The sequence below is a fragment of the Balearica regulorum genome, chromosome 2 (assembly GCF_011004875.1).
Source record: "Balearica regulorum gibbericeps isolate bBalReg1 chromosome 2, bBalReg1.pri, whole genome shotgun sequence".
Lineage (NCBI taxonomy): Eukaryota > Metazoa > Chordata > Aves > Gruiformes > Gruidae > Balearica > Balearica regulorum.
In genome coordinates, this window is record NC_046185.1 from 52017449 (window position 1) to 52025277 (window position 7829).

Here is a 7829-nt window from a genome sequence, read left to right on the forward strand (position 1 = left end):
AACTCAGTTGTATGTGATTACATCTGTGCTTTGATGCATTCTAGTGGTGTCCAGAGAGAAACACGTATCTGTGTCTGCTTGGGCTCCAAGCTGATAATTTCCTTCTATTTCTGTTCTGGCTCTGGGTGTCCATCGCCCTCCACCCCCTGTTCCTGCCCATCTGTAAAACTCATAAAGCCAGATTTAAACACAGCAATGTACACAGGCAAATGATGACTTGGAAGTGCTTGAAGGAAGGGATGTGCTTCATGACTCAAGCATTTGTGTTGTCCCCAGCAGAAAACACAGACAATGAGAGTCCTTGACATGGAAAAAAGTTGTCAGCTTTTCCACAGAAATTCCCAACTTCTTGTGTTATCACCTTTAGAACAGCATGCAGAAAAGCCTGCGGAGGTGTGTTGACTGAGCCATATTTTTAAATGAAAGTCCATAAGCAGAGCCTGAATTTGTAACAGATTCATCAGTTTTCAGTCAAAATGGGGCAAACAGCACAGTGAACTTCACAAATACCACATCAAGCCTTAGGATCTTCACTAAACATGTAGTAGTTCTGGAGAATAAAAGTCTTCCCACTATGATTCAGCCAAGTTTTTTTCCCCATAGAAATTCCACAAAATTACAGAAAAAATTGCTGAGGGATATCCTTGGTGAATGCTTGTTGTCCTGTGCAGGTACCTATGTGGAAGCTGAGTTCCTAGGACGGGTGCTACGATACGCTGCAAATGGAGATACAGCACCTTTGTAAGGAAGTACAGTCAATTAGAGATGCAGGGCTATCCAAGTCACATATAGTTTTCCAATTCAGATTTCTTCATGCATATACCTAAAAAGACCAGAGATGGATGTATTCCATCCTAATTTATTAATCTATACTTATGGTATTTATTACCAATGCAAATACCAAGGGGTAATGCAGCTTTTCTGGGACTAGCCAAAGGAATTATTCCCTGTCTATGCAATTGACTGAGTTACTTGTTCACTCCAGTGGGACTCAAACCAAACCATCATGGGAGGTGGAAAAAAAATGTTGCTAGGAGAGAAAAGGCAGTAGCTGGAGAAATGGAAACATGAGAAATTTTCATTTCATATTTAATAAAACATCTATTGGTGAACATTTTGATAATTTTTATTTGTATAACCAGTGAGAGATCTATCAGGAGGAAAACTGAGCTACTTTCACAGCATAGAGTTGAAAAGAAAGAAGATATGTCTACCCAGTGGTTAGGGAGCTGGCCTGAAGGAGCAAAACCAGAGTCCAGAGCTTGATACAAGAAATACTCACAGAAAAGTACCTAAATATCCAGACTGAAGGCTCCAAAAATGTTTTTCCTGGTGTTTTCACTGCCAGCATGCTTTCTAAAAAAGGACTATCTTCAGGAAGTGTCTTTCATCTTTCAGATGAACGTAGGATCTTTCCTCCAACCATGGCAAAAAGTCCCTAAGTCCTTAACGTGTAGAGCTTAGGTCAAAGTCTTTTCCTGGCAATTTTTTGAAATAGCTGAGGTAGCTTCCTCCCCATGCACTGGTGGTGGGGACCCCACAACTGAGGTACTTAACTTTCCACACACCTCATACAGGTGCTGTAGATAGTTAACTTTGGGCTACAGATCCTCCTGAATAGCATAATGCCTAGAAAGTCAGTGGATCTTAGCCACCAGCCATTGGTTTCTCACAATGAGGGTGGAGTCTCCTTTAAAATGAAATTGGTATTCCCAGACAGAGCAAGCAAAAAAGCTTGAAAAAGTGGCCCTGAAATTCCTCGGTACATAAAGACTGCCTTCATCTGCAGACAGCCATAGACATTAGCTTGGAAATGAAATCACCATGTTCCTCTTACACGTGAAATCTGTTGCCAACCTGTTATCTGGCAGCCACTACTAGGGGCCAGGATGGGAGCTCACTGGTGGGACCTCCTGAGGCCAACAGATTGGCCCTGAACACCAGGGAAAGATGTGTGAACATATTTTCTAATAATGACTGGAGATGCTGCAATATCCCTTGCTACACATCCCATAGGCTTCATTGACAAGCATCTTAAAACATTAAAAACTAAACTTGCAAGGATAGACCAGCAAGACATTTTCCTTTCCCACAGGCAAATAGGCGCAGTCACCCATCTTATCTGCAAGGTAACCACGCAACGTGGCAGCGCTGACTTGCTCAGTCTGCTCGTGATGGCTATAGAAACAGTCTGTGCAAGCCCTCTGTGGAGAGGAGCACTCGAGGTGTCACAGAATGCTGCTTCAGGCAGCAGGTTGCAGTTAGAAGAGACAGCTCTGCTGCGACTCTCCTGTCTTGCCAAAGGACACAAATTTCCCATGTACCCTGCTCGTATCTGCATCTTTCAAAAGCCTGGCAGAAGGTGTGGAGTCTTGAATTAAAGACCCATTAGCATGGCAAGGGTGGAAACACAGAGTTGGATGTTAACTTGCAAGCCCTCTGTCATGCTTGGAGCACTGCACTCCCTTCGCTTCACAGCATTTGACTGTTCAGCAGGAAATACAGCTCTTGTATTTCACAGTTACTGCTGTGAGTCCTGTCCCTTGCTTTGAGGATGTTCATCTTGCGCCAGCTTCAAGTAGGTAAAGGGTGACCTGCAGCTTCTGGGGACAAGAGCAGGGATATACAGTGTGTAACCACAACAGTGATCCTTTTTTTATTATTATTTTAAGTAGCTTAATTCTTGCTAAGAGCTTTGGGAGCATAACAAAACTACCCATCATTTTCCTCACAGTCAGTGTCATACTTAATAGCTACACCAGGCATTACTCGGCCAAGATGTACGTGTAAAACATGCTGCGGGGGATTAAGCCAATAGCTACTAAGATGACAGAGTTTTCAACGCTTGTGAAGAGGAAAGGTAATTTGTGGTTGTTAGCATTCCTGTGGTGGTTTGAGCGTTTGTTGATGGCTTTCTGATACAACCTGATACAACAGCAGCTCTTTGCAGGCACCAAAGCAAGCCATGTGATGGGGGTCATTCAGGAAATCCTGAAAGACTGGGGGGGGCAAGGGGCACATTTTCTGATATTGTTACAAATATCAACTCTCTTTTCCCCTTCTCTTTCCTAATAGTTATTTGGTTAGCAGATCAACTCTTTCTAGGTGAACTGGCGTGGGTTCAGTCTGCCGAGCCATGTGGTCTTTGCCACTGCTGCTTTCTGCTTTCGATAGTTTTGTGGGCTTCATAACGGTAATGGGCAACCTTGCCTAACTTAGTTGAAGACAAGTAGGGTATAGTAGCAAATTTGAAAAGGTGTATAGGGGGCAGAGTTTACTTCATTTTTTTCTGATTTCCAATAAGGACTCGGTGATTCATGAAAGGATTATCACACAAAAAGTGAGTCTGAATGCAATGGCCTCCAAAATTTCAAAATCTGGGAAATTTCCTTAGAGTTTCTGGATGATTAAATGTGTTCAGTTGTACATGTTGGGATGATAGAGGAATTCATTATGTGGATGTGAGGGGAATATCCTGCTTTATGGGAAAAAGCGTCACCCAGAGGAAAACTCAGATGGTGCCTCCACACCTGCCTGTCACCACCAGTGGATACTTGTCTCCTCAGGCTAAGAGTGAATTTGCTGTTGATAACAGCGTACCTGTACGTTAACATCCCTCCAAGCCAACATGTAAGGATAGTCACCCCAGCCAGGCCACCAAAATTTGCAGCCCACTGGGAAGTATCTGCCTCCTGCATGAGAAGGCTGCTTCCTTCCACAGGGAGCAGGGGAGGAGGGATGGGAAAAGAGCCCCAGGGGATCCACAAATAATAAATAACCATTTGAGCTGTCACAGCAACAGCAGAATAAAACCGGGGAGGAGAGGCAGGGTGGGGGGCTTACGACGAAGGGCCTGGTTTCCAGCGGCTCCCCAGGGCATGCGGGGCTGCAGGGGACACAGGGCCCATGGGGTCTGTGGGGGCGCGGGCGATGCCGGCAGGGCTGGGCGAGCGGCCACCAGCTCCGTGGCGCTGCTTGTTGTTGTTGGTCCGGCGCAGGAACTTGGCAGGGGCGTGCAGCCGGTCCCCGCTCCGGGTCCCACAGGCAGGAAAAGTCTCCCAGCCTGCGGAGGAGACAGCCTGGCTGAAAGAGCCCCGCCAGCTCCGCTGCAGATAAGTTAATGTACACAGAAGGGACGTAAATTACCACGACCCTCAGCAGCAGGACATTGGCCAGGGCCTGTCAGGAGGAGGACAAGCGTCGGCAGGCTCCGCGCCTCACTGACATTTACCTCCAGATAGAGCCGCCGCTGCCCAGCGAGGAAGGACCTGGTGGAGCCAGGGCTTCCTTGAAAACAGCTGCCTGTCCCCGACACCTACAAACTAATGCGGTTTTAATCAGGAGAATTAACGGAGGGCGGTGTACTGTTTTCCCAAACGATTTGCATGGGGACAGCAGCCCTCTTCCCCCTCTCCCCCCACCGCCTCCTCTGTGACTCCACTGCCATTTCCCTTATGTTTCTTTATCTGCACTGAATTTTTTTCCCGCTCCCAGCTCCGGGGAGCCAGACGTGCCTTCACCTCCACCCCCTGAGCCCTGACGACACTCACCTCCCTGTTTACACACTGACATCACGCTGCAGCCTCCCTCCAGCCCAGAAATAACCCCCTGGAATAAAGCAAACAGGAAAAGGCCCATGACGCAGGCACGGCCGTCGCCTCCTTCTCAGCAACAGCCACATCACCCCCCTTCAGGGGCCATGCCCGCACAGAGCCGTGCACGGGCAGTGGGATCCTGCGGGATCCTGTCGGGCCCCACGCCACCAGGGCTACACAAGTTGTGACATGAAGTTGCATGGGACGCCCGACTCACAGGCTCCATTTGGTGGATGGATGGAGCCGAGATGGGACAACTGCATCTGAAGAACACTGGGAGAGCCAAGGCTGGAGACCAAGTCTTCCAGGCTTATGCTTCAGCCTTTACACCATGCTTCCCATATAAATACATTTCCCTCTCTCTTTCTCCCTCCCAATGTTTCATTTCCCTCATGGAGAGGTGCAGTTAAACTGAAAGCCAGGTATACTGAACGGGCAGTGGGAACAACAATAGGAAAATGTCAGCAAGGTCAGCCTCAGTTATTCCAAATAGCATCTTGTAATCCGCATGCAGTCCATTTGTTTCAGCAGGACTTCTTGTGTGGTAAGCTCCTAGCCCGAGATGTGTGTGGGAGGCACATTTGGGCCCATGGAGATTTCATTATTATTGTAAGCTTCAGTGTTAGAAGGCTCCAGGGGACAGCACTGTGCTCTCCCTCTTAGGGAAAAGCCAGACTTAGTCAAGCTAACTTCTGTGTCTCAACGTATTTCTTGTCCTTACTTCCATGAGCTGTGGTTTCTTGCATTTGTTATATACTCTGTCTGAATACCTGGCAGCAGACTGCTGCCATGGCTGCGCTCAGTAGAATTATGCTGGATAATTTAGGTTGCATATGTCTCCTAAAATTCATAGATTATTTTCTCTGGCTTTGGAAGAGCAATTGCAGTTCAGCAAGTAATGGGTAACTTTTATGGAGGCCAGAGAGCAGGTGCTGTGCCCAGAAGGCAGTTTTCCCCTGGAGATGCTGGGTACAGCGTGATGGCCTGGGACCAGACCTGTCTGAATCCATGATGGGTTTTACGCAGTTGACTTCACAAGCATGTCTGGATATGGAGTGGGAGAGGGCAAGCACAGAAGGCTCTTGTCCAAAGCCTTTATAACCTACATTAGAGACAACAAGTATGTACAAAGGTCACACAAAAACATGGTGATTCTGATTATTAGATTTTTTTTTTAAATGGATTTACTGTGGCCAGGATTTCCAGTGGTTTCCCATAAGTACCACCATTCCCATTCACTTTTTGAAAGACAGAGACTGTGTGTGATCACAGCTTTGCAGTCTGTAAGGCTGTGTCCTGAGGGGCAACCCGGGAACATTTCTGGGACATCCGTTTCCCCAGAGCAAGAGCAGGTGCTGTCTCTGCCATTCAGCCGCCCCAGCCCTGCTAACACCATGCAGCCTCCCAACAACACAGCATGGGACACAGCCTCTCCAAGCTAAGGCAATAACCCCTTGTTGTGGCCCTCTGCCATTGCCTTTTCCCTTCTGACAGGGGGTGACAGGAGAGCTGCAGCCCTCCATGTTTGTTCTGCTTCCCACCCAAAAGAGCTATGAAGAGAGTTAGAGAATAAAGGTTGTCTGAAGAAGGCCAATGGCGGACAAAATATATGGATAGTGAAACTCACTTTACTATGTCAGTTGCTTTGGGATACTCTGGGATGAAAGGAGCTGTGTAAGTAGCATTGTTATTAAAAGATGCAGGTGATGTGCCTACTATTCTGAGTCAAAATACTCTGTAAACTGGTAACTTACTGCCTTGGTGTCTTCATGGCTTAAAAAAAGTTCTGCCTTTTAGAGAACTGGTCAGATGACCCAAAAGATGGTATCTCCTGGAGAAGAAGAGTGCTCCAGTAACAAAGTGGATATACACTTCCAATTTTTTTCTGTTCTGCACTGTAAGAGGAAAACTAGCAACAAGACAAAGTAGGTCGATAACGAGGCTTACATTTAACAGAGAGCAATGACCTCTTTTCCATTCTAACTTACACGTGCTGGGCAAGGGATAGAAATATCCTTGGCTTTGGTGGAATTATTCCAGCATCACTTTATAATGGTTTTTCTAGGGAACCACAGTCAGCCCACAGGATTAATAGATGTCCTTTTCCTTTCATGTTGTTATAGGGTCAGAGTGTGACCAACATGTAGATGTTTGGTTCTGGCAACACCCATTCTGCTCAGGAAAGAATAAGGTTGGGGCCCCATGGGAGTCCAGGAGTGCAACATGGCTGGTGGCTGAATCCTCTCCTGCCCCCAGGAACTGTTCCACATCCATCTCTGCAAAGGAGATGGGGCTGGTGCCTGTCTTCTGATGCGTTGCCTCAGCTCCTAAAAGGCAGAGGAATACATCCCGCTCTGCTGCAAGACAAAGAAATGAATAATAGCAGCAGCCATTTGCTCTTTGTGTGTGCTGAAGACAGGACTCCCCAGTGCCTCCTTCTCTCCATCTGTAGACCTGGCTTCCCCAGGCAGCCAGCACGTGTGTGCTGCAGCACACTGGCAGGCTCCCTGGGCTGACGCAGATTTTCATCTCTTCCCGCACAGAATGCCCCGCATGTTTTTTTTCCAAAATACGTTCATGTTCCTGGCACTGGAAATCTTTATGTGTTGTTTGGAGCACACCCACTGCTTCCTGACTTAAAGCAGTTTTTGCATAGACAGAGATTTACTGATATCAGATAGCGGTTTTCTTAAAGCTGCTTTAAGTCAGATATTGTTCTTTTGGTGGACAGGACACAACCGGGCTTCATTTGGATGGAAAATAAAGATCAGTTTCCCAAAGTGAACATGTTCAGAGCAGGAAACTAAACCATGAATGAACATATCTTGAATGCTGAGGGGCTAACGAGAAGGACTGGAGTAATTGTGGATTGAGCAAACGCTAGTTTTGGTTTCAGAGGGGCTGAAATCTGCTTCTAATTTGGGTGCAGCCGAAATGTTGTAAAAATGCCTAGTTTCACGGCAGGTGCCAGTGACTTCAAACCAGGACCAGAACCACCCAAAACCTGCAGAAATAGCTCCAAGCGCACTTTCTCAGTCCCTCTGTACCGTCAGAAGTGAGGACGACGAGGAGGGATGATACAGAAGAGGTTTCCTTCTGGTCCCAGCTCCTACAGCTGCTTCATCCTTCCTGTTCTCCCAGTCAGCGGCTGGCCACAGCAGAGGACCCCCCCACCCAGGCTGCTGCCCAACAGGACTCCTGCAGAATGGAGAATCCAGCCTCACCTTTTTTTGT